This window comes from Equus przewalskii, chromosome 23, assembly GCF_037783145.1.
Source record: "Equus przewalskii isolate Varuska chromosome 23, EquPr2, whole genome shotgun sequence".
NCBI classification, from domain to species: Eukaryota; Metazoa; Chordata; class Mammalia; order Perissodactyla; family Equidae; genus Equus; species Equus przewalskii.
In genome coordinates, this window is record NC_091853.1 from 12,846,123 (window position 1) to 12,871,758 (window position 25,636).

Consider the following 25,636-nt stretch of genomic DNA (forward strand, 5'->3'; position numbering starts at 1 on the left):
GCAGGATTGGAGCTGTTTCAACTGTTTGTAACAATGTATTTACTCACAAAGGAATTATTTCAGAACATCCATGATTCCCTTTTCCCCCCCTCTCACAACAATAAAATAAAATATTTTAGAGTAACAGGGAAAAAATTGTTTTGTGTTTGAATGCCTTAGGCAGGGCCACTCACTCCAGCTCACCATAGTGCCCACCACTCCCTATAGTCTTCTGACCAATTTTCTTGACCAACCTAGGTGTTGTAATGTGGTGCCTGGAACTGAGGCTCCCATTTTGCAACCCAGAGGGAAGCTGGCCTGAAAGCAAAGATGTCTTCAGAGCAGAAGGGGAAGATGGAAAGAACCTGGGTCCTTAGTGATTTCCTCGTCCTGCTGAATTAACACAACCCAAGAAGAGCCTTACTTCTGAGCTTCCTGTGTATAATAATAATCTCTTTTTTTAAAGAAATAAAAGGAAATAGGGGAGAAAGAGGAGAAAGGATAGAAAGAGGACAATAAACAAGGAAGGGAAAAATGGCAGGCCACCTTTAAGACTTTATGTGCACTGGTAAGAAATAATGTCGTAAAAAATACTTTCATAGAGAAATCTCTGTGAAAGATTTCTGCTTGTGCCCCCTCTCCCCTGATATATCAGTTTTTTAAAGTACAACCAGCTGGTACTAAAGGTCCATGTGTGCTTTTTTCTTAAGAGGGCCAGAAATGCAACCGCCACAGGCCACTGACGTGTAACCCCCCAAAGCAGAGGGGGGGTGGAGCGCAGGCCGGTCTGTGCCCTCCCCCGTGGCTGCAGTGCCCTGAGCCGCCTCGGCCCCAGCCCCTGAGCGGCAGGACGTTCTGTTCCTTTCCTTGGGTAAACCGGACACGGGACCCTGCTGGCTCTTGAGTTAGTGGGGAGGCTGACCCGTCGCCGCCTCGAGGCGTCAGTTCAGTGTGCACCCCACGGCTGCTGCTCTTCGAGCCCTGTTCTCCCTTTGTTAACAGCACCGGCTGCTTCAGAGATGCCGACTTCTCATAAACTGTTAAAGCCAGATTGTTTCTCTCATTGCTTTTGTTTTGATGTGCCTTAAAATAATTAGGCTTTTGCTCTCAAATGTTTCCATTCTCCGTGCCTGGCTGACGAGGCCTCTGTCACACGCCACACCAGGGCAAGGCGTGCTGCTATGGTATCCGGTCAACAGTTGCCAAACAAAGCCGAAGCCTCGCTCGAAGCAAGTCCTCTCCTGGCCTTGCTGTTCCTCCATCTGCCCTGAGCTGTGTAACTGCTGTCGGGAAGCAGAACCCACTGCACCTCTGTGTGGAGCTCAAGAAAAGCAGCCGCTTGAACCTCTGCCAGTGGCTGCCTTGCAACCTCTTCATTATCCGTTTGTTGGTGAGCAAGTCGGTCTAGGAAGAAGTCTTTCTTCTTTTATTCTTGGAAAGTATGTACTTGGGAATGTCCAATAAAAACGAGTATGTGCTGAACTCCTGCTCTCTGCCAGAGTCTGGGGAATGGGAGACGGTCTCTGGCCCAGGGCTCGTGCAAGCAGGAGAGCTGAGAAGCGGCAACCAAGAATCGGGGGTGGCCGCGGGCCTGCTGAGCAATGAGCCGCACGAGACAGGCAGCGTGGCAGCCAGCAGTGGGGTCAGACGAGGGAGGTCGCTGGGAAGAAGGGACATACTTCCCTGTGTGGGGGCAACACCTCCCCCTCACCCAGTCCCTGCCCCGGAGCCCAGACCCACCCCAGGCAAAGGGGACTAAGCAGCTGGGCTCCTGCCTGCCCCTACTCTAGTCCTGTCGCCTCCTCACTACGTCCCCACAGCTACCATTCTAAGTTGCCAATGTCTTTCACAAAAGCTTAGCAATTTGATTCATCATATAATCACTGAAACCTTGGTTATAATCTTACTCGTTTTATACACAATATCTCACTTATTCCTTATAACAACCCTGTGAGGTAGGGAGAAGTCTTCCCAAGTCACAACAGGAAAAGTCAGAGAGGTTAAGAATTTGCCTATGTCACTCAGCACAGGGTGGAGCCAGGATTCAGACTGTTCTGGTTCTCAACCCTGGTGGACGCGGGCTTTCAGAGCTGTAGCTTGCCATTTTGGTGCCCAGAGCTAGCCGCGCAAAAGCTCAGCAAATGATGTTGTGATTTATGTGACTCAAAGAAAGAACAACCCAGCAGCTTCCTTTTTTGTTATTCTTGGTAAGGACAGTGTCTGAAAAAATCTGTGTGCTGTCATCATGCAAATGTAATTTTTTTTTTTTCTAATGGCTGTGCAGGGCCAGAACCTCCGATGGGCCTTGTGTTGTGCTGTGTCTGGTCCCTGAAGTTTTCTGACCTCCTTACACATACAAAACACAGGGCAGTTAGCACAAATAATCCTGAATTGCTTAAATGCCACATGCACCTGCTAGACCCGGCAAGTTGTGCATCTTCAGAAGGAGAAGCACTCACAGTGGCCTAGAGATGTCAGAGGCTGGGTGGACAGGGTGCGATTGACATGTGGATAGGATTTAGGGGCAGAGGAGAATTGAAAGCAAGAACTGGAAGTATACAATTAGGCTGGGAAGAGTGATGGCAGGACATAAAGTTGGAAAAGTACATTGGAGCCGAACTGCTCAAGACTTTAACTGCCAGGATGAGGAGTTGGAGGGTGCAGCTGGGAGGACAGGCAGGAAGCAGTGACGCTCCAAGGGAGAGAGAATGAGAGCCTGTCCCAAAGTGGGAGCAGGGGAAAGAAGACCGAGAAGCATTGTGAAGCAAGGATGCTCCTATGTCCCACGCACCGGGGGACACTCTGCTAAGCAGTAACCACGGTAATGATGATTAACTGATCTGTCGATGGGCTAGGCTGGCCCTCAGTGACAACACGATGCCCTTTCTAGGAAAAACGTGGGGCCTCCGCTCCCAGTACCCTCCGCATTCAACTGCCCATTTCGCTCGACCCCTTCTGTCAACCGTACTGTAACCTCCTGAGCCTGTTTCCTCCTCTGCAAAGTCAGTATGAAACAGGTCCTCCTTCCCAGGGTTATTGTGAGGCTGAATGAGATAATGCATGGAAGATGCAAAGCATGGGGCTCCACGACCACACAGCAGACGTGAGCTGCCAGGGTGACGGTTCTGCTCCTTGTCAGCTGGAACGGACGCCTCCTGAGCTGTGTGTGTGTTTGTGAAGACCTGTCTGCTGTGCAAAGTGGCTGCTTTGCTCTTTCTCTGGGAAACATCAGACACTGGCGACCAGCCGAAGGTACAATCAAGCACATTTAAAGTACAATCTCTCTCTAGGGCTTCCCATAAGATAAGCTGGACAGAGGCCACTCCCTAACAAAACGGTCAGGAGTTGTTCCATTCTGACAGGGAAGCGCGACTTCACAGTTCCTTATTTTATGCTATCGTTTGCACACAGACTTTTCTTCTCCCTTTGTGTTGAAACTGTAACGTTCTGGAGCTAAGCTATAACAGAGAGCCGGGATGGGAATCCAGGATGCTTTTGGACCCCATCTATAGAGGTCGTGTCCTGAGGATACTGGAAGCAGCCTTCACAGAGACTTCACTCATTCCGTGCTGCCGTGCCCTGGGCGTTGAAGGAGAGGAGGACTGACGTTCACCCATCTCTCTACGTCCAGATGCTGCGCCATGCATTCGGTACGTGTCATGTTATGCAATCCTCTCACCAGCCCCGTGACATAGGAATTGTTATTTGCATTATTATAAATGAGAAAGTAGAGTCTTGGTTGAAAGGTCTTGCCCAGACTCATGCATCTAGCCAGTGTTGCAACCAAAACCCCGCATCTTGTGCATCTGGCAAAGCCCTTCTTTCCCGCACATGCTCCTTCTCCCAGGTGTCACTCCAGGCCTCACCGTAGGCCTGGTGCTGCTGTTGCTATGACTGCAAGTTCTTCCATTTTTTTGTTTTGTTTTGTTATAGGATGGTTGAGAGGTTTGTCCTTTCATAATGGTGATTTGCTATAATAATTACCTATAACTATATAATTGGGAATAAATGTAAACACTGCAAGTTCTAATCAGCCCCAAATAGCATCTTACTTCAGAAAATCTCTCAATCTAAGGGAGGGGAGGGGGAAGAAATATATAAGAAAGACAAAATACTATATATACAAAGTAACTTACCAGCAAGTGGGAACCACGACAACTGTGGGTGTGGAGTTGCCAGGTTATGATGTTCCATAGCTGACTGCCCAATCAAGCGGAGCCTCAAAGGGTGTCTGTGCCTTGGTACAGGCCTTGGTCTAGATCTGGCCCTTAACTTTCAGGTTTCAGAAACCTCACGTAATCAGTCCACACAAGGTTGACCAAGCCTCAAGGGGTGGAATCCTGCCAACCAAACTCACAGTAGACTGATGTAAAAACCAGAATGCCAACTGAACTAATTTACAGTGAAAGACATACCTTTCCAGTTACTTATCCAGAGCACCCCTTTGTGCTGTGCCCCAAAGAAACTGAATTATCATTTAGAAAACTGCTTGTTGTTTCCAGTTCCACATGTAAAGAGCTTGGAAGTCACCACTTCATCCTAACAATAAGTAAAAAGTTGAACAGACTAAAAAAATCAACTCTTCTAGGATCCACGAGTGAGGGGAGGACAAGGGACAAACCACCGCCCTCAGGATTGGAGAGACAGACAGGCGAACACAGGGGCTCATGGCTTCCAGAGCAGAATCGTGAGTGGAAACCACCCCGGAACCAGTGCCGGGTGGGAAAACCTGACTGTAATTGAGGAATTGCTGGAGGTGCAGTGTGGACAGCTCACAGTGAACAGCTCCAGGGGGCCCTAGTCATGGGTGGGGGCACCGTATTGTGAGATTTACCTCCAGGAGCTTGATCAGGTTCCCACAGTGTATATCAGAGAAAACTCCCCGCGTGCGTCCAGCAGCAGGAGGGGAAAGGAACCATTCTGATGTAAGCCAGTACACTCTGTCCTTAACACCGCTTGTCCTCAGGGACAACTAGTTAACCAGAGCCTGACCTCCTGGAGCATTATCAGGGCCCAACTGACTGGAGGGAAGGGAAATACCCAACCCAGCCCACTCTAGACATCCTGTTCCACCTCAATGGGGAGGAAAGAACTGATAAACTCTTGCGAGATTCACAGTGCAGAGGCTTAGCCTCTCCAAAAGGCTGAGACCTAATCCCAGGACCAGAGAGCACGTTCCCTCCTCGAAACCTCACCACCACGTTACTGAAGGGCTGTTGAGAGAAATTCCCTTTACCTAGTACATCATGTCCAGCTACTGAGAAAAAGTTACAAGGCACACCAAAAGGCAGTGAACACAGTTTGAGGGCACAGAGCAAGCGTTAGAACCAGACGTGGCAGGAATGTCGGACTTATCAGCCCAGAGATTCAAAGCAAGGATGATTCATATGCTGAGAGATCCAACAGATAAAGCAGACAGCATGCAAGCACAGATGGGCAATGTAAGCAGAGAGATGGAAACCCTAAGAAAGAACCAAAAAGAAATGCTAGAGATGAAAAACACTGTAACGGAAATGAAGAATGCCTTTGATGGGCTTACTAGCAGACCGGACACAGCAGAGGAAAGAATCTCTGAGCTTGAGGATATCTCAGTACAAACCTCCAACACTGAAAAGCAAAGAGATGAAAAAAAATAGAACAGAATACCAATATCTGTGGGACAACTACAAAAGGTATAACACATGCATAATGGGAATACAGAAGGAGGAAAAAGAAAAATGAACAGAAGAAATATTTGAAACAATAATGACTGAGAATTTCCCCAAATTAATGCTAGGCACCAAACCGCAGATCCAGGAAGCCCAGAGAAAACCAAGCAGGACAAGAGTCAAAAAACTGCACCTAGGCATGTCATTTTCAAATAACAGAAAATAAAAGATAAAAAATCCTGAAAAAAACCAGAGGGAAAAAACACCTTACCTATAGAAGAGCAAAGATAAGAATTACATCTGGGGCTGGCCCAGTGACCTAGTGGTTAAGTTCAGCACACTCTACTTCAGTGGCTTGGGTTCAGTTCCTCAGCACACGCCTACACCACTCATCAGCAGCCATGCTGTGGCAGAAATCCACATAGAAAATAGAGGAAGATTGGCACAGATGTTAGCTCAGGGCAAATCTTCCTCAGCAAAAAAAAAAAAAAAAAAAAAGACATCTGATTTCTCCACAGAAACCATGCAAGCAGGAAGAGAGTGATGTGAAATATTTAAAATGTTGAGAGAAAAAAACCACCGACCTAGAATTCTGTATCCTGAGAAATTATCCTTCAAGAATGAAAGAGAAATAAAGATGTTCTCAAACAAAAATTGAGAGAATTTGTTGCCAGTACACCTGTCTTGCAAGAAAAGTTAAAAGAAGTTCTTTAGAGAGGAAAAAGATAACATGGGTCAGAAACTTAGATCTATGTAAAGAAAGGAAAAAGGAAGAGCATCAAAGAAGGAATGAGTGAAGGTAAAATTAAAATTTTAATGACAGATGGCAACTAGACTTTGATGATGAGCGCAAGGTAGGCTCTACCAAAGTCAAAATATAATTATATGTACACCTGAATTTATATAATGTTATAAACCAATGTTGCCTCAATTAAAAAAGCAAAGAGAAAAAGTAGGTTACAAAACAAAAAAATTTGTATTTTTCTTATTCTTAACTGATCAACAGATAGCAGTTTCTTCAAAACAATAATAGCAACAATGTATTTGATTACGTATGCTTCTGTTGCCTCAGCATGCCGTGGAGATATTGTGGGTTCAGTTCCAGAACACCGCAATAAACTGAATGTCGCAATAAAGTGAGTCACATGAATGTTTTGTTTTCCCAGTGCACATAAAAGTTGTATTTACACCATACTTTAGTCTATTAGGTGTGCAATAGCATTACGTCTGAAAAAAATGTCCATACCTTAATTTAAAAATACTAATGCTAACCCTCATCTGGGCCTTCAGTGAGCTGTAATGTTTTTGCTAGTGGAGGGTCTTGCCCTCCACATGACATCCGTGAAATGCAATAAAGCGCAATAAAACAAGGTGTGCCTGTATATATCATACATGTATATTTGCTTCCATATAAGGGAATGAATGACAACAGAGACACAAGGGATGGGTGGGAGGAATTAGGATTCTTTCGTTATTATGAGGTACTCACATCCCCCTGAGGTGATATAGGATCATTTGAAAGTCAACTTGTATTAGTTGTACACATATATTGCAAACTCTAGAGCAACCACTAAAAAAAATTTAAAAAGGAAGTATAACCAATATGCTAAGAAAGGAGAACAAATGGATTCATACAAAATGCTCGGTTAAAACCACAAAAGGCAGACGAAGAATGGAAGACAAAAATAGGAACACAGAACAACAGCAACAAAGAGAAAACAGTAACAAATACAGCAGACATGAATCCAAGTACCTCAATAATCACTTTGAATGTCAATGGTCTAAACACATCCATTGAAAGACAGATCATCAGAGTAGATAAGAAGAAACAAGACCCAACTATATATTGTCTATAAGAAGCCCACTTCAAATATAAAGACACATATAGGTTAAAAATAAATGGATGGAGAAATACGTACCTTGTAACACTAATAAAAAGAAAGCAGGAGTAGCTGTATTAGTTCCAGACAGAGCAGGTTCAAAACAAGGAAAGTGTTCAGGGATAAGGAAGGGCATTACCTAACGGCAAAGCGGTCAGCCTCCAAGAAGACATCCTCCTTAGCGTGATACACCTGCAAGAGAGCATCAAACCACAGGGCATGAAAACTGCTTGTTAAGCAGGAATCAGGGGAAAGATGTTGAGGGGTGTGTGGCTCAGACTGGGGGGGGTGTCTGGAATGCCTTCTCTGCCATTCCCTTGACACTCCTGGAGAAACACTAACTGGATTTTTACTCTCTGACGCTCTTTTTCTAGGCTCTGTACAGGATCTTTCATGCCTGCCCATTTAATTCTCTTCAAACAACATGGCTTATTACGAATTACTTTGGCATTACTTCATGTAATTTAACCTTCCAATAAAATGGGTTATCTAACCTTGATGCAGCAAACCGTGAAATCCTAAGCAATGTTATTGGCAAAACCTCCCCTAGGGCAGGTTGCATCTGCAGACAGTTAATCTCAATTATATTGTGAAGATTCCATTAGCTTCTTCCTTCAACACTTGACACCTTCTGACTATGTCCCTAAATCCTGGAGATGCTATTGCCCACACAGACAACAAATGTGTTATAGATTCTAAAAGTGCTAGAAGGTCCTGGAGGAAAAGAGGAACTGAATTCACATTGGCCTGAAGCAGACTTGACTGCGCCCAGAGTCTGATCTCATGTGGTTTTTCTTTCTTATCTGATGCAGCTCAGGCGGACAGATAGCTCATCCCCTGGAGGTCATGCTAACAGAGCCCCTTCTAGCCTGCTTGAATGCGGTCTTAGTCTGGGCTGCTGTAACAACATACCACATACCGTAGACTGGGGGGCCTACATAATATTTGCTTCTCAGAGTTCTAGAGGCTGCAAAGTCCCAGATCAAGGTAGCAGCAGATTCTGCTCCTGGTGAGAGCTCTTTGCCTGGCTCACAGCCAGGCATCTTCTTGCTGTGTGCTCACTTGGTGGAGACAGAGACAGGGCGGGGGGCACAAGCAAGTGCTCTGGTCTCTTGCTCTTCCTAAAGGGACACTAATCGCACCATGGGGGCCCCAATTTCATGCCCTCATCTAAACCTAATGACCTCGCAAAGAATGTTCCTCCAACTACCATCACGTTGGGAGTTAGGGTTTCAAAATATGGACTTGGGGAGGACACAAACATTCAGTGCATAGCAAACACCCCTGGATTCTTTCATACCAGATATTTCCTACTAAGTAGGGGAATGGTGGGGCGTTGTCAGCACGCACACGGCTGTTTTGGTATAGAGCCCAAATGCGCGGTGGGACAGAGGCGTTGGTTTTCGAACCAGCTTATTAAGTGAGCTTCAAGTAAAGGGTGAAGAAAATTAATGTACCCAGATATTGGAACACGATCTTGCTGAGGACCGTCCAGGGTCTTTTAAGGCCGCAATAGAGACCAGACCAGACCTTTCCATTCCGCATCTGTTCTTCTGGACTCCAGAGCACTGCCTTTCTCCAAAAAGGAAAATTAAAAACACAAATTCTCAAGTGGTTTGATAGTAATTCAGCCCAGCAAATTCTACTTTCCATTAAAAGTCACCAGCTGTCATGTGCTCGCTTTAAATGGAAATAGCTTGCTCTCAAAGAGCATTTTTCAGTTGATGTCACTTGTGAGTTTTATTTTCTCCTAATGAAAAATGGATTTGCATTAGTGAGGCTTTGGTGACAGGAAACCCCTGCACGCAGGCCCGCCTTGGTGATCTGCCCCTGCCCTCAGGAAAGCTAAGTGCTCCACCGGCCAGCTCCGAGCCAGGACTGCCCCTGCGGTCAGCAGCGGGCTTTGGCAGAATAGAGGGGAGGGGGGTGGTAACATGTGTCTTCTTGCTTTGAGGGTCCCACAGTCCTTCTTTCCTTAAGAAAACGCAAAAAATACTTCCATAAAAAATGCTTTTAAGTGTGGAGGAGGTTTGGAGAGAGGAGTGAATATTTTAACGTTATTAACGGTTTCAGGGAGGCAGTCCTGCTGATACTCGTGCACTCATGAGCCTGTCACAGCTGAGGCCAGATCCCCGGCAGAACTCTGCTCTAAGGGAGCATCTCGGAGGGCCTCCCCTGGATGCAAGTGCCTGGACTCTCTGGGCTGTGCAATTGGAACCACCTCTTCCTGACCTTCAAGATCAGAACAAAACAGAAAGAACCTCTCGACTGCAGCCTTCTGAAGCCCGAAGCAGTCCTGTGTGGTCAGGACCGCGTTGCCTGGCAGAAGAGCTTGGACACTCAGGAGCCGCCTGCAGTGGCCTGTGGCAGGCCTTAGGGCCCGGCAGACAGAGACGTCAGGAGAGGGACGTCCGGGACCCCCAGCTTTAGCTCTGGGTGGTCCCTGGTGGGGAAGGTAGAGCAGGCTCTACGAGGGTCCTTCCAGCAGTGTCCTGACCCACTGAAAGTGAACCAAGGGGGCCAGGGACACAGGGAGCTGGGGAAGCTGGTGAAACTAGGACATAGAGAGAGGGAGACCCTAGCCCTCCAGCACTGAGCCAGCCCCCAGGCCTGAGGGCTGGAGACACCTGGACCTGTATCCTCAGAGGGGCTGGCGGCCTGTCCTGCCTCCCGCCCGGGGTGCACACACACATGCGCACACTCGCACACGCGCATCACACACACCACCTCGGGGAGAACTCCCTGTGAAGACGGCAGCATTCAAATCTTGGGCTTTACCTCCAGCTGAGACCAAGCCTCCCCAGGCCCTGTCTCCGTGCTCACAGTGAGGACTCGGGAGTGTCCAAGAATTTCTGAATAATGCTCCTGACAGACACCAGGGCCCCCCCACCCCCGAGCAGGAGTGCTGGGGCTGCCCCAGGGAAGATGCTCCTGGCAGCTCCCGTCTGAGCAGCTGGGGCAGCTCCAGGAACACTAAATTCTGGCCGCCCTTCCAGCCAAGGCATGGTTACTTTAGACTCCCTCTCCTCACTCCGTGTCCTTTCAAGCAGGAGCCAGCCAAGGTATTCGTCATGTTTCAGAGCTACCCCGCTGCTTGATTTATGCGCAGACGGGCAGGAGCGTAGGCTCCAGCGGGGGTGAGGCGAGGCCTGGGGGTGAGGGCTGCTGGATGCTCCTGTCGCCCCAGGGCTCACGGAGAGAACCCTGGTTTTAGGGTCGACTCTTTGTGCAGCTCAGTTTAGAGCTGAGGCTCCACAGATGTCGGGAAAAGAGACAAGCTCGCTGTCTCTGTCTCCGTCTCTGCCTCTGCCCCTTTCTCTCTCTCTCTCTCTCTCTTGATATGGCCATAAAAGGAGTGAAGCTTCATTTGCCCTCTCCCTCGGCTTCACCTAAAAGGCCTTTCAGAAAAATTTCCAGCCTTCTCCTCTGGGACATTAGCTGTGGTCTTTTTGGCCAAAGAGAAAACGAGTAACAGATGAAGCCCATTCAGATGCAGAGGCCAAAACCGAAACGTTAATCGCCTCAGAACACGCGCCACTCCCTCCCAAGCCTGCCTTGGCTCTCCTCAGAGGGTCTTCGATCGGAGACCCCCTCCCCGGGGGGCGGGGGGTTTGCTGCTGACATTTGGGAATACATTTGAGGGTCTGATTGCAAGAAGACGAATAATTGTCCTTCCGTGCCTTTAATGGGCCTGTTCCGATGGCTTTAAATGGTTGAAATATTGACTGCAGCTCTCGGCTAAACTCATACTTCTCGACGCTCCCATAAAAGCTCGAGGTGCTGTCATCCAAGATGAATAAAAATACCTCTTTTTATTCCACTGCATATGAAAACATGAGGTCATTGGAATATATTTAGAGTGAGATTTGGCAGCCTGCGCATGTTTACAATTCTTGGACTCGAAGCTCTCATGTGAGTCGGAGGCACTCTTTCCCCTCCTCAACTTCTCCTCTTTCTCTGCGGAGGTGAGTGCCCGTTCCAGGAGCTCAGAATCCCTTTCCTTGCTAGGTCCCAAAGTTAACCTTGCTCCGTGACTGACGACATCCTCAGTCCTGATGACCTGCTGTGGAGCCCGAGTCTTGAGGTTTTCATGTATTAATTCGACCACTGAAGTGGCTCCCCACCATCCGTCACCCACGGCAAAGCAGCCAGAGGGTTTGAACAGATTATCTAAAAATACTGTCTTTTCCTCAGTTCTTTGAATCATGATTTGGTCTGATTCCATTAGGTAGAAGCCTAAATGCCTTATGGTCACTGACTCCCCTTATCACGTGGATTTGGGGTTCTTCCTGGAGCCTTCAGAACAGCGTGGAATCGGCTGGCTGTCCTCTCCTGTCTTGTACTGTCTTGTCTCGGGGGCACTGGTTCTCAATGCTGGCTGCACATTAGAATCATCTAGGAAGCTTTAAAAGACACTGATGCCTGGTCCCCGACCCCAGCAATTCTGGTTATATTGATCTGGGTTACGGCTGAGCATCAAAAGTTTTAAAAACAGGGACCAGCTGGTGGCTGAGTGATTAAGTTCACATCGACTGCTTTGGCAGCCCTGGGCTTGCAGGTTCAGATCCTGGGCACGGACCTACACACAGCTCATCAAGCCATGCTGTGGTGGCATCCCACATATAAAACAGACGAAGGCTAGCACAGATGTTAGTTCAGTGACAATCTTCCTCACCAAAAAAGTTTTAAAAACAGTTTTATACTCTATTCCTAATTATGTTTTTAAAAATTATATACTTAAAAAAATAGATTTGAAAGAACATGCACCAATATGTCAACTGACTATCTCTGAGTAACAGAATTAAGAGGAATTTTTATTCCCTTATCTACTTTTCTGTGTCCTGATTTTTTTTTTTTTTCGTAGCAAAGCAAATTGCAATGAAACAAATTATTCGTATAAAGGGGGGAAAAGCTATTTCCCACTTAAAAGGAAAGAAGCTCAGGATACCCTAAACAGAACTCCTCATCTTCTTCCCTACCCTCATTTCCTCCTGCATCCCCAGTTCCGAAAATGGCACCAGATCCTCACTGGCTGCCCTCACCCAGTGGCCATCCCGCCTCCTACCTTCCCTAACTCCATTCAGCCAGTTACTTACAAAGTCTCTACACTCAGTTTCCTTAGTACTTCTTCCATTTCTCTGCTTCCATCCACACAGGCCCCCTTCCTGCTACCTTACTTTGGGTCTCCCATTGTCTTGCTTCCATGATGATGGAGCTGTGTCCTCACCGGCTCTCTGCCCTGGAGGATGCTGTGTGGGGGCGGGGGGGGGGGGTCCTCTAGGCAGCCAGGCACATTGCTGCTACAGGGGTCTACCCTATACCCCACACCTGCTCTTGTCACTCACCTGCTTAAAACTTTCAGTGACATCCTCTTATTTCCAGAGCTCACTCCCAGATCCATGCCTGGCCCACAAGACCTTGCATAACCCGACCTGCCCACCTTCATAGCCACTCACCCTGCCCCTTCCCGCTCGCCATGTACACCAGTTGCAGGTCCCCAAAGGTGCCATTGTCTCTCTGACTCAGAGCCTTTGCTTGTGCTGCTCCCGTGCTTGGAGGCCCTTCCCTCCCCACCCTAACCATTTTCCTGCAGTAAATTGCTGCCACTCAAGATTCTCTGGGGCCTCCTTCTCCAGGAGTCTTCACTTTCCCGGCTCCTCAACACCCAATCTCTTTCACACTCCCATGAGCCTGTGTCTTCGTCTAGCGTTGGTTATCATTTTTGTCTGTCTGTCTGTCTCCCCCACTGCTGTCTGATGTCCTTGAGATTAGGAACCCTCACCTTTGTGTCCCAGCACCGCTCACATGGCCTCGCATTTCCCAGGCGTTCAATCAATGAGTCAAGGAACAAATGGACAATATCGATCCCTTACGCATAGACAGCTCTTTATGATTTTTCAAGGTACTTTTATATGTGTTTGGGGTTGGCTTTTGTGCCCCTAAATGGTCTTCAAAAGCACCACCTGCACCACCTGCATTCTCATTTATCCTGGGGGCAAGGTCCGTGGACAGGAGGGGAGTCTCTCTCCTCATTTGCCAGTGGTGACAGTGAGGTGCAGAGGGATCTGGGGGGGTCCTGCTGCCCAGAGCCTGCAGCTGGGGCATGGAACACCCAGGAGCCCGGCCCCTCAGCCTGTGCTCTTCCCCGTCGCCTCACTTCTTCCGCATGCTGGCTCCACCAGCCCGGATCCAGAGTCTGCACTGGGCGGTTGCCCACAAAGAAATGGAGATGGTCAGCCATTTAAAATCCTGCCTCCTTCACTTTCCAGTCATGCTTTCAGAAGAGGTCTGGGGGCGGGGGAGGGAACCAGGAGATGTGAAGTGAAAGCCGCAGCTCTGTTGGGCCTAAGATGAGCCCCTCAAAGGTAGGCCAGTCTTCGAGAATTGACAGTTTCTAGAGAGAAAGCAGATCCAGCAGGTGCGGATTCCACCTCTCTGGAGGAAGTACAGATTCACTAATCCCATCCACTTTCCCCCGCCTGGGAGGGAAGGGCTGCCAGAGGCTTCTTTCCAGAACGCAATCAGTGGGGGAAAGCGCAGAGCCACCTGCCTTCTGACTCACTGGCCAGCAGACCACATCCTAAGACCTTACGCAAGGCAATGACCGAAATCACGGCTCACGGCTCTGCCAATCCAAACGGATTTGGGAGAAGTTTCTCTGAGGTAGAATGACATTAAGAGAGCCTTGTCTCTGGTGCCTCCAGAGTCATCCTCACTTGATCCTTGGGTTCAGCCTGACCCAGAGAGGGCTCCTGGGCCCCTCTCCGCCCAAGCAGGGCCAGAGGCGCGTCTTCACCATCCTCCTCCCAGGAGAGTGCAGGGGTAGCGTGGGGAATTTGTGGGGTCAGGAGTGGGAGGCCACCTCCTCCCACCACCCCCTCACTCCCTACCCAGATTCTCCTCCAGCTCTAGTGTGGGGCCCTGGGACAGACCCTGTCCCTACAAGGATCAGGAAGCCACATAGTGGAGCTCAACAAACTCTTAACAGGCACCTCCCATGTGCCAGATATGCTAAGAGCCAGTCTGATAGGGATAAATTAGACGTGGTTCCTTCATCAGCACAAAAGCATGTACACATATAGAAAAATAACCAGAATTCCTGGAAAACGATGACTAGAAACGCGAACAAGGTGCTGTGAAAGGCTAAGAGAGATGCTTTCCAGATGGGAATTCAGCAAAGTCTTCTCGGAAGAGGTGGCGTCATTTGAACTGAACCTTGAAGTGAGGGCAAAATGTGGACGAGAAGGACTGTTGGCTGGAGTGGGGGGAGACAGGGCAGTAAAGATAGTGCAGGCTTTGCAGGTTGCAATGGCTGGTATTAGCGTGAATCACATGACATGGCTGATATTTTTACTGGTTTTACCTATAATAACATCAATTTCAGATGAGTCAATGTACTACTTCCCAGGTGAGTGGAGATGGGAAAACACAGGTTGCAGAGAGAAAACAAGCAGAACTTCAGCGTTTGTCAGTAGCTGGTAAACTTTGCACTAACTTTAACCTTTTGATATGAGCTGATAGAAATGTTCCAGGGATGGCATTTTCCTTCTTTCTCAAGAGGAGACTGGTATTGTAAGGTTTGTCTATCATCCAAAGACTAGTCCAAGTCAGACCTGAACTTCAGAATCAGATTGCATCTGCTGGTCACAGGAAGGCAGTATTATACCCCCGAGTCGGAAAGATCTGAGTTCAAATCCTGGCTCCACCACTTACAAACTAGGCCACCAGCTTCCTAACTTTCTGAGTCTCACCTGGAGAATGGTGAAGATAATGGTGCTTCCCTTCCTCACAAGACTGGAGACGATTACACGAGATGGTGCTTATTCATTGCTTAGCACAATTGCTGCCCACAGGAAGTGCCTAGCAGCTGTGTGCAGGGTTGTGACCTATGTCAAGAGGAAGAGACAGCACCAAGGGCTGACACCATGTCCACAAGTCATAAACGGAATTCCATTGTTTTTCCTTAGGTGAAGGTGAAGGTGACGGTAGCAGGGCCGTGACCTACTTGAGTCACAAGTGGGGGGAGGGGGAAGACACAAGGAAATACGTGAGGCTTGAGTCTCTCAGGCCAGAACGACAAGAACAAGGAGGGGCTGACATGATCCTACAAAAGCATTTCATTGCTTTCAGCCCCCAGAGCAAACCCGCTAAGGCACTTCACGTTCCCAGAGCTCTCCTCTCTGGCAGGCACACCTGGCTCAGATACGGATGCTTTTGAGCAAAAGAGTGTCTGCGGCTCCCAAGTCAACCACCCTGGAGTGGTTCCCAGGGAAGCAGTGGTGATATCGGCGATGGTCGGCTTGCATGGGCACCAGAGGTTCAGGAAAAACAGACTCTCGGCTTTCCAGGAAAAGAAATCTTGGCCATTCTGAGGAAAATCTAAAACCAGAGAGGTTAGGCAGCTGAAGTGCCCCGCCCAACCAGGAGGCCTGTGGTGGGCACAGGCACCTGGGCAGGACTTCTGGCTGTCCTGGGCGGGGGTGACTTGCCCACCTTGGCTCCCAGCCTTCCACTTCGTTCTAAGCAGTCTCCTGGTGGGGATGGAAACAGCGTCCTACCTCTGTCAGGAAGACTGGCTTGTGTACTTCACAATAATTGTCAATAAGAATTTTTAAATGGCATTTAGAATTCTAAAGTAAACAGTGCTTGTGATGGGGTGCTTGACAGAGAGAGTAAGAAACAGCGTCAGGGAACATTCTCTGCCAGCCCCAGCTTGCTGTCCGACTGCCCGTCCCCCTCATTGCCGCCATCCAGAAGGCAGGCAGAGCTGTCCAGGGGCCCACGCGGCTGGCATCTTCCCCTGTTTTTCTGTTCATCTTCTACCACCCTTTTCTCCAACAAGAACCGATGGAGTTGAGGGCAGGAGCAAGTTTTGAACACCTGAGACAGCGTCATCCCTGGGGTAGGGAGACCCTTCTCGAGAGCAGCTCTTCTCTCTGTAGCCCTGAAAATTTTCCCTGCAGTTTAAAGTTTTTGTTCAAGTCACCATTTCCAGTCCTGCTGACAAGTCCGCGGGGTTGGAAAGAGGCTCTGGCTGGGAGCAGCGGCACAGACAGCAGGCGGCTGAGGCCTGGTCTTGTGTGTTGACATCTTGGAGCCATCCCAGAGGCCTCGGGACCAGTTCCCGCTGCGGGATGGGTTCCTCGCTCCCCAACCAAGGTGGACCACAGGCCAGAGCTACTGCCAGGCAGAGGGAGGCTCCAGGCCTCAGCACCCGTGAGGGGGTCTCCTCTTTCATTCGCTGTCTCTGCTCTTGCTGTGCCTCACCCCACCTCACCTCATCCAGGAAGCTCTGCAGAATTTTCCCTCTCATTTCAAAGACGGCATCACCTTCCGACTGGTCCCACCAGAACTGTCCTTAAAGCACAAAACCCACCCTGGGAGATCAGTCTGCAGGAGCTTGGAGAGGCCCCGCCCCACACCAGGATCGCCTGACTCAGACACGAAATGAATCCACAGGCCCATCTCAAGGGCCTGGAGCTGCAGGGAGAGGATGGGAGCGGGGCGCCAAGGGGAGGACCCCACGGGATAAAGGAGGCAACATGGGAGTTGAATCTTGAAAGATGGAAAGGAGCCGAGGAAAGGGGTCAGCATTTGCAGAGGCCAGGAGACAGGAACTGTGAATCCTTTGGCATTTCTGGTGTGAGAGAAGCAGGAAGTGACAGGAGCTGAGCCTGGAGAGAGGCCCGGAGCCAGATCAGAAATGGCTTCACGTGCATGGTGTGGCAGTGAATGTTTAACACGCAGTTGTGGCCAGGGTTGAGGGAGTTGCTGATTTGTAACATTTGTGCCAATTTCCGTGCCACCCCACCACGGCAGATTTCAACGTCCCGATGGTTTACCAACCAACACACAGAAATTCCTGAAAAGTTAACAGTTTGTGAGCTAGTAAAGGCTGGTTCCAACACACTACTGCATCACATGTGACATGTAACCCCTACCCTTCCCCATTCCCTGCTGCAGAATTCCTCTGCGGTCCTCGGGGAGGGGGCCGCACTAATTCCACTTCAGACTGCTGTCACAGGCTCTCAGTCTCACTCACTCCTCCCTGCCCACAGCTGTCCCTTCTCTCTACCCCTCGTGACACAAGCCTGGAGCTCAGTCACACTTTCTGGAGTTCCACAAAAACCACTTGCACACGCTCACATAGTATAGCCAACCTGTGGAAACAGACAATGTTCCTATAACAGCAATTCTAACTACATCATCACCCAGAATATTAAACTTAATATTCTGGAATATTAAGAATATTCTTAAATTTTCCTTGGCCATTTCCACCCTCCTGGGCTTTGGTCTCCTGCAATATTGCTTTGTCCCGTTCTCTCCTGCCTCCCTCTGCCCTTGACACTCCCCCCTAAATCTTTCTGTCTATCACAGAGAGCAGTTTGGCCCTTTCTAGCCACCCGTCACCCAGGCCTGCACTGTTCGGTGCATATTCAGGGCCACTGATGGTTAGTTCAGGTCTGAAGAGCCTCTGGGAACGGAGAGGAATACCAGCTACTATTTAGGAATTTATGACAATCATCACTCCTTAAACTATTAGCATTCCTCTAAATATTCACACACTACTAACATGGCTAATAACTCAAAAATTCATTGTAAATAACAATGAGATATCACAACACACCTATTAGAATGGCCAAAATCCAGAACACTGACAGCACTGAATGCTGGTGAGGATGTGGAGCACCAGGAACGCTCACTCATCGCTGGTGGGAACGCAAAATGGCACGGCCACCTTGGAAGACAGTTTGGCGGTTTCTTACAAAACTAAACACACTCTCAGCCAATGATCCAGCAGGTGTGCTCCTTGGATCTACTCAGAAGATCTGAAAACTTATGTCCACACAGAAACCTGCACACAGATACTTATAGCAGCTTTATTTATAATTGTCAAGACGTGGAAGCAACCAAGGTGTCCTTCAGTAGGTGAACGGGGGTAAAGGAACTGTGGTCATCTAGACAGTGGAATATTATTCAGCAATAAAAATAAATGAGCTATCAAGCCCTTCAAAGACATGGAGGAAACTTAAAAGCACATTGTTAAATGAAAGGAGCCAAACCGAAAGGGCTACGCTCTGTGTGATTCTAACCATCTGACATTCTGGAAAAGGCAAAACTATGAAGACAATAAAAAGATCAGCGGTTGCCAGGGGCGAGATGGTAAGGGAAGGGCAAATAGGCAGAGCCACAGAGGATTTTTAGGGCAGTGAAAATACGCTAAATGACACCATAATGATGGATACATGTCATTATACGTTTGTTAAAACCCATAGACTGTGCAGCACCGAGAGTGAACCCTAACGTAAACCACCACTTTGGGTGATTGTGATGAGACAATGTAGCTTCATCAGTTATAACAAATGGACCACTCTGGGGAGTGACGTTGATAACATTGGAGGCTGTGTGGGGGTGGGGGGTAGGGTATATGGGAACTCTCTACTTTATGCTCCATTTTGCTGTGAACCTATAACTGTTCTAAAAAATAAAGTCTGTTTTTAAAAAGTCATGAATTTAGCAAACTGGATTTTCACAAACACTTAACATTGACTGCAAACTTAGAGGAACACCTCCAAACATTTAATTTAATTCACAAATTTAACATGGCAGATCCTCTTAAAAACTCTAAATGTATTAAATATACACAATATCACAATTCCAAAGCTATTTAATACCCTCACATCAAAACCTGTTATAAAAGTATTAATACTGTGGGTTTGACTTTGTTTCTTCTCTTAAATTCCACACCTTCCTGGGGTGCCAATTTTGACACCTTCCTAGGATTTCAGTAATTTTACCAAATACTATTTTTACCTACCCACGGATATTAACAATCCTACCAGACCAAAAGAAGACGAAAGAACCACCTCAAACTTCTGGAGTTGCAAAGTCTGGGTGGTTGAAGTCTTGGTTCTGGGTCAGGATGTGCGCCTGGGTTGCAAAGTCCAAGGAGAAGAAATCAACGGAGGGAGCTTCCTTTTTGTAATTCAACTTTATTTGTTACTTCAGCAAGACTTTTTAAGTCCATACCTTTCGAGAAGATTTTTCGGTTTTCCAGTATTGAATTTTCCCCCTGAAACGAGATGAAGTCACATCTTGCTTGGCCGGCATTGCGTAATTCATCGTCCTGTCATCATGATGGATTGACCTGATCCGTTAGCGTTATTAAAAGTGTGTGTCTCCTTGCTGGTGTTGTGTTATAAAATATAGGGGCCATTTAGAAGTTGCATCCCCTAAGAGAGGAGGCACCGAGTCTGTGAAGTTACTGCTCCTTCCTAGGACCACTAGGAACTCTAGGGGACCCTGCTTTCCTCAATTGTCCTGTGTGACCCCAGGGCTGAGAAGCCCTGTCCTGAAACAGTGCCTAAGTTTTCCCAAAGAAATGGGCTAATTCAGAGTCCCCTGCATTTGTTCGTTCCTGCTTTCACAGATGGAAACAAGCACGTATCTATCCTTGATAGACAGATACATAATTAATAGAAGAAACAAAAGACCTGTTTATGTGAAATGCCCTACTTACTAAAGTCGATACAAATTAACATATTCCTTATGTTCGCTCCCCTTTTCATCTCCAACCACTTCTCTGTTCGCTTTAACGTTTTTTGAGTGTTGTAATGAACCACATTCCTCCTCTGGCTCAACCTGTTGTAATTAATGCCCACACTGTCAGGGCCTTGGCCTGGGAGCCCCTCGGTTTGGCTCTTTCGTCCTTGTAGCACTGCCCCAACAGTCTTGGGAGCATTCTTCCTTTCTGGCAACAAGATGTTCCAGACCCATCCTGATTTTTTTCCTGCCTTAAGTCATGGAATCAGCTGTCCCCCATGGAATCTCCATTCCTGTTAGTGGAAAACGATATTAGAGACCACAGTCCAGCAGATTGGGGTACATGTGACCGTGGTGGGGACAGCGGGGAATGGGGCAAGAGTACTGCCTCGGTGGTAACAGAGACAGAAAATGTTTATTTTGAAGGTAATGTGTTCACACTACTCTTTCCGACTCAAGACAATGTGCCTTGTAGCTTCCACCTACTTTTCTCACAGTATGAGCCTTCAGTGGCCACTGTCTTTCTTTGTGCTGTCCTAAACAATAAGCCATAAATTCATCTCTCACCTATTCTCCCCACCCCTTCCTGGAAAGGGAAGGGAGCAGGACAGAGATTTGTTTCCCCACGACAGAAACGGTGCCACCACCTCACCCACAGAGGCATGCTACCTTGCAACGATTCAGTTTTCAACTGTTTTCTCCATTGTATGTTCCAAGGGAGTGTGGTCGGGGCACATAACCAACTTTATATATTGGATGGATTCCCCTGGTAGCTGGGGCAAGGATGGTTTTGAGAATGGGCAGGATAGAGGTAGAAAGATGGCTACAGAGTCAGTTGCAACTGTTCAGAACAAGAGCCTTGAACCAAGGAAGCCATGGGAGTTGGGGATAATTTAGTGTCTGAACAGAAGAGTCCAGTGTCTGGTTCTGGTCTCCGGGGGGTTGGCGATACCAGCTGTTGAGTGAGAGAGAGAACAAAGTGGAAATACAGAGCTGTGAGGGGCCTGAGGAGAGTTTGGCTTTGACCAGTTGAGTCTGAGGCGTTTCCATTCTGATGGAAACGTCCAACGGTGAGTTGGACATATGGGTCAGATTTTCTACCATGAACCACAGGAAGAGAAAGTTTCCCAAGCTAAAGGCAGGTGGTTGGGGGCTGTCTGTTGCCAAGGGGTATTCTCCTGGGGCCATCAACAGCCTGAGTTGTTTGCTTACACGGCTTGGGAAGACTTGGAGACTCTTCTGTTTTTCTAATTCTCATTTTGTCAGAGTCCTTGCCAGGAATCCCTGATGTTTCTACTTAACACCACAGTTTCAACCAAAATTAGCAAACAGCCCAAGAGGTTGGGACCCAGAGAAGGGCTGATTACATCTCCCCATTGCCAGCTGTAGAGAACAAGGTTAGGGTGGTAGAGACCGGAACCAAGGTGACAGAGGCTTTTGGAGCAAGCCGTAGTCATTCCAGAAGATGGTCTCTACCTCCCCAGGTTTTCCTGGGAGGCTCTGGAACCTCTGGAGGAACTGTAGGGGTGAGGAACAGAGGAGAGTTTGCAGGGAAAGGGCCTTCTCCCACCTCCCAAGCAGCCATCCTGTTGGTGCTGTGGGGAGCGTCTGGCCTGAGCATCAGCTGCCCCCAGGACTCAGTCTTGGCCAAGGTGGTGGCTGGGCCCCACCCTCAGAAAGGACACTGCATCTTTCCAGGAACCATCTGCAGGTCTGTGCTCATCTGGGAGTGTTGTTTGAATCGAGACAGGTGCTAGGCAGCCTGTTTTCACTCAGGACATGGCAACTTGGATCTCAGTTGTTTACCTAATCGAGTATTGGGTTATTCTTTTCCTCTTTCCTGATTATAAGAAATTGCCAAATGTAAACAACCCCCTCACTCTCATCACTGTTCTTTACTCTGAGCCAGAGACAGTCAGGCCTGGAGAAGGATTTCTTCCCAGGCTAACAGCTAGTCCAGAGTCTCTGTTTCTAGCCTAATTTCTCACCTTTCCCCAACATGAACCCAACCTGGTGAGTTCTGTTTCCTCACTGGCCCCTGACTCATGCCACACACTCCCTGCTCATTCCCATCTCCCGGCCTCAGCTTCTGCCATCTCCTCTGCCTGGGCGGCCCTTCCCATTTCTTTATACCTCCTGGGGTCTCACCCATCCTTCGAAGCTGAGCTTGGCCTCCATTGCTTCCAGCCCACGGTGTTGGGGACCTCACCAACTCTCGAGACTGAAGTAGAATGTGACCCAGATCCTGGCCTCCAGTAATTTCCTGCACAGAGGGAGGCACAACATGTACATTAAAAATGACAACTACAATTGGGAGGATTGAGAAATTCTTCTTGGATGTTTAGAGGAAAACCCAAGTAGACTTAGTGCTTTGCCTCGTTACTTCATAAGGTTGCTTCATTATCACCTTGTCATGTCCCTGCCACCCCAGCTCCTCTTCCTGCCTGAGTTGGGGTACGGGCTAGGGTCGGCCCCAAATTGCCAGCTGCTTCCTGAGGTTGTTTGGCAATGACAGCTTCGCTGTGTTAAGACTTCCTTACTCACCAGGCTTTGCGAGTGATGTCAATCTGACAGCCATGGATTAGAACCTTGTGATTACCATCCTCTAGCACCTAGAGAGGGTGCCCATCCTTCCTGAGCCTTCGGTCCTCATCTGTCAAATACCTACCTCACTGTTGAGAGGATGCAGTCAGATCATGCACATGAAGCATTTAGCATCCAGCACTGGGACTTTTGCAATAGCTCCAAGCTAGCTATCCGTTACTGTGTTTGGTACATTCCGTCCCCACCCCAACGCTCACACAGATATACATTCTCTTCTGCACCCATCAACTCTAAATAAATAGGGTTCCAAGGTGCGGTCTTTTCATCATGGTCAAGTTTTACAAATGTAGGCAGGGAACAGGGCCAAGTTTTCAGAGCCAGAAACAGTACAGAAATCGCTAGTGACGCCCATGACTCGGTTGCCTGTAGGATGGTGGCTGGGAAGCCTGTTTTGTGAGCTTGGCTGGTGCAGACAAAACTGAGGGAAAAGTTGATCTTTCCCACTTTTGCTTCCTCCCATCCCACCCACGCTTTCCAATCCCACTGCCACACACAACATCCTGGCCTCTCTGCCCCTCCCAAAGAAACGTATGGACAAGATGTCCATCACACACTTATTTATAACATGAACCTCAATCTTCAACTATTGGGGAACAATTTAACCATGCCACAAAACATGTGATAGAAGACTCCACAGATGTTGGAATGGACCAAAGTGAAGATGAGAGTATGGAAACATGTTTATAAGCTGGTTCTAAGTAAAATAAGCAGAACACAAAGTTGTTTATAAACACTGTGATTAGAACTAAGTAAAAAAATGTGTACTTCTCTGGCTAAAGATTAGAAAGAGGCACAGATGAATGAAACAATTGTGTAAGAGGAGTAGGGAGGATGACCTATCAGAGTGTTTTCTCTTTAAATTCCTTTAATGCTGTGGTAAGGTTATGTTAATAATACAAATGTCATATAAATTAAAGTGCCAGTCTACTGTCCCATTCCAAGTAAGTTTATGTCAACCTGATCATGGCTTATGGTTCCTTTCCCCTAATCAGGCATTTGGACCTAGAAGAAGTCTCTCGGGAAGGAGACCTCTCGAATTGAAGAGACTCCGGGAGGTGAGGTCTTGTGTGGGCAGAGTGGAGCAAGGTCTCTGCTGCCCCCACGCCTGGCATGTCTCCTCACAGGGCTGGCTGGAGAATTCCGGGGCGCTAGTGGCCACAGAGACCACCACACTTTTCTGGGTCCTTCCCACAGGCCAGGCACCGAACAGTCAAGAGGAAAAATGAGAGAGGGTACCATGGAGGAGATGGACAGACCAGGCTCAATCCAGGCTCTGGAGTGGGTTACGAGGACAGGAAGCAAGTCACTGAGGCCTCAAAAGATGAGCATCTTGAGAGATGAAGAGGTGCTCAGAGTGGACGGAAGTGAACCGGTGAGGCCCACGCTGGGAGGTAGGGTGCTCCAAGAAAGAAAGCACTGACTTGGCAACCTGAGTTTAGATCCCCATGCTATTACTGACTACCCAGGTGATCTGGAGCAAGCTGCTAACCTCCCCAAGCCTTAGTGTTCTCCCCTGTGAAATGGGTATTAATGATCCCTACCTGAGTATTAATTCTTCTGAGTCTGGAGAAGCCAACGACCTGAAAGCACAGTGTCCGACAGGGCAGGCACTCGGTAAATCTTGGTTTCCAGCACTCGTTGGTAGAGCTGGAGGGGAACCCAGAGCAGTCTGCCTCCAAAACCATGATGCTTCTACTGAATCATGTGATGGGAGGGGCAAAAGGACGACTGCGAATCGGGGCAAGAGGCATAGAAACACCAGGCCGCTTCCAGGAAGACTGCAGGGTGTGTGTGGCCCAGAAAGTCCCTCTGCGCATGGCTCTTCCTTCTGGATTTCCACCCTGCACTAGTTCCTGTCCTGGTATCACCACTATATTAGTCTCAGTGTCACAAGAACCCTAAATCTGTTCCCACAGAGCTGTCTCTCCAGAGGACTTTGCCCTTTGGGTTTGTTAAAGGTCAGTGGAGGGGAGTGGTTGCCCTGTGCGGGCTCTCTGATCGAAGTCAAGGACAACTTTGCAACCTCTCTTAACCAAAAATGTGCCAGCCCAACACTTCAGTTGTGAAATGAAGGGCTAGACAGAGTCTCCACGGGTGCCGTCTGCCCTGTGTGACAGGAAGAGCATTGGATTAGGATTCAGGAGCCTAGAGCTGGATTTATATCCTGGTGCCACTGTGTGTGACCTGCCCTCAGCAAGTACCTTGACCTCTCTGGGCTGCAGATTCCTCATGGACAAAACGAGGCAAGCTTTGGGCTTCATCAGAGATTCTCCCCCCGCCGCCCCTCCCCGACGCATGCACATTAGGATCACCTGCAGACCTATCGAAACCAAACACAAGGATGCCCAGGCCCTCAGACAGTCTCATTTCATTGGTTTGGGGTGAGGCTGGGGCATGAGAATTTCTCTAAAGTTTCTTAGATCACCTTCTTTCAAACTTGGCAGTACCTTGGAGTCACCTGGAGTTTTAAAGACCACAGATACTTGGGTCCCACCCCCAGTGATTCTGACATAGTTGTTATGGGGTGAAGCCTGGGTATTGGCAGTTTTCAGAGCTCCCCAGGTGACGCTAATGTGCAGCAAGAACACGTCTCACCTGCAGGCCTCTCCCAGGGGGCTCGCATTGCCCTGGCTGGTGATGCTTCCTTGGCTTCATCAGACTTTCACTCCTGCTCAGGAAGAGGCACCTCGAGAGCCCGGGGGAAGCAGAACCAGGAGTGGCCAGGGATGCCCAGCACAGTTGAGAAGCTGAGCCCCTGCAACGGGCAGCTGGGCCCCGGCCACAGAGGTGCGCATTGGGCACCTTCTGCCCTGCCCACCCCAGGCCAGGCGAGTGTGCTGGCTGGACACAGGCTTCAGGGGCTGTGTGTCTGTGGCCATCGTTCCTCCGGCAGCAGAAACCCAGGAGAGAGAAGGGCTGGAGCAGCTGAGGCAGGAGATGTGAGTTTGGGTCTTGCTTTGAGTACTGGTGGGTCCCAGGTGA

General features: G+C 48.6%; 1 long non-coding RNA gene across 1 annotated transcript; it reads right to left on the bottom strand.

Moving 5' to 3' along the window:
• Window positions 1-19,188: 19,188 nt before the first annotated feature.
• Window positions 19,189-24,448, bottom strand: LOC139078995 (uncharacterized). Its single transcript, XR_011532242.1, has 3 exons — window positions 24,196-24,448; window positions 22,184-22,313; window positions 19,189-19,580 (listed from the first exon to the last, which is right to left on the bottom strand). It is a non-coding gene; the product is annotated as an uncharacterized lncRNA (long non-coding RNA).
• Window positions 24,449-25,636: the final 1,188 nt, after the last annotated feature.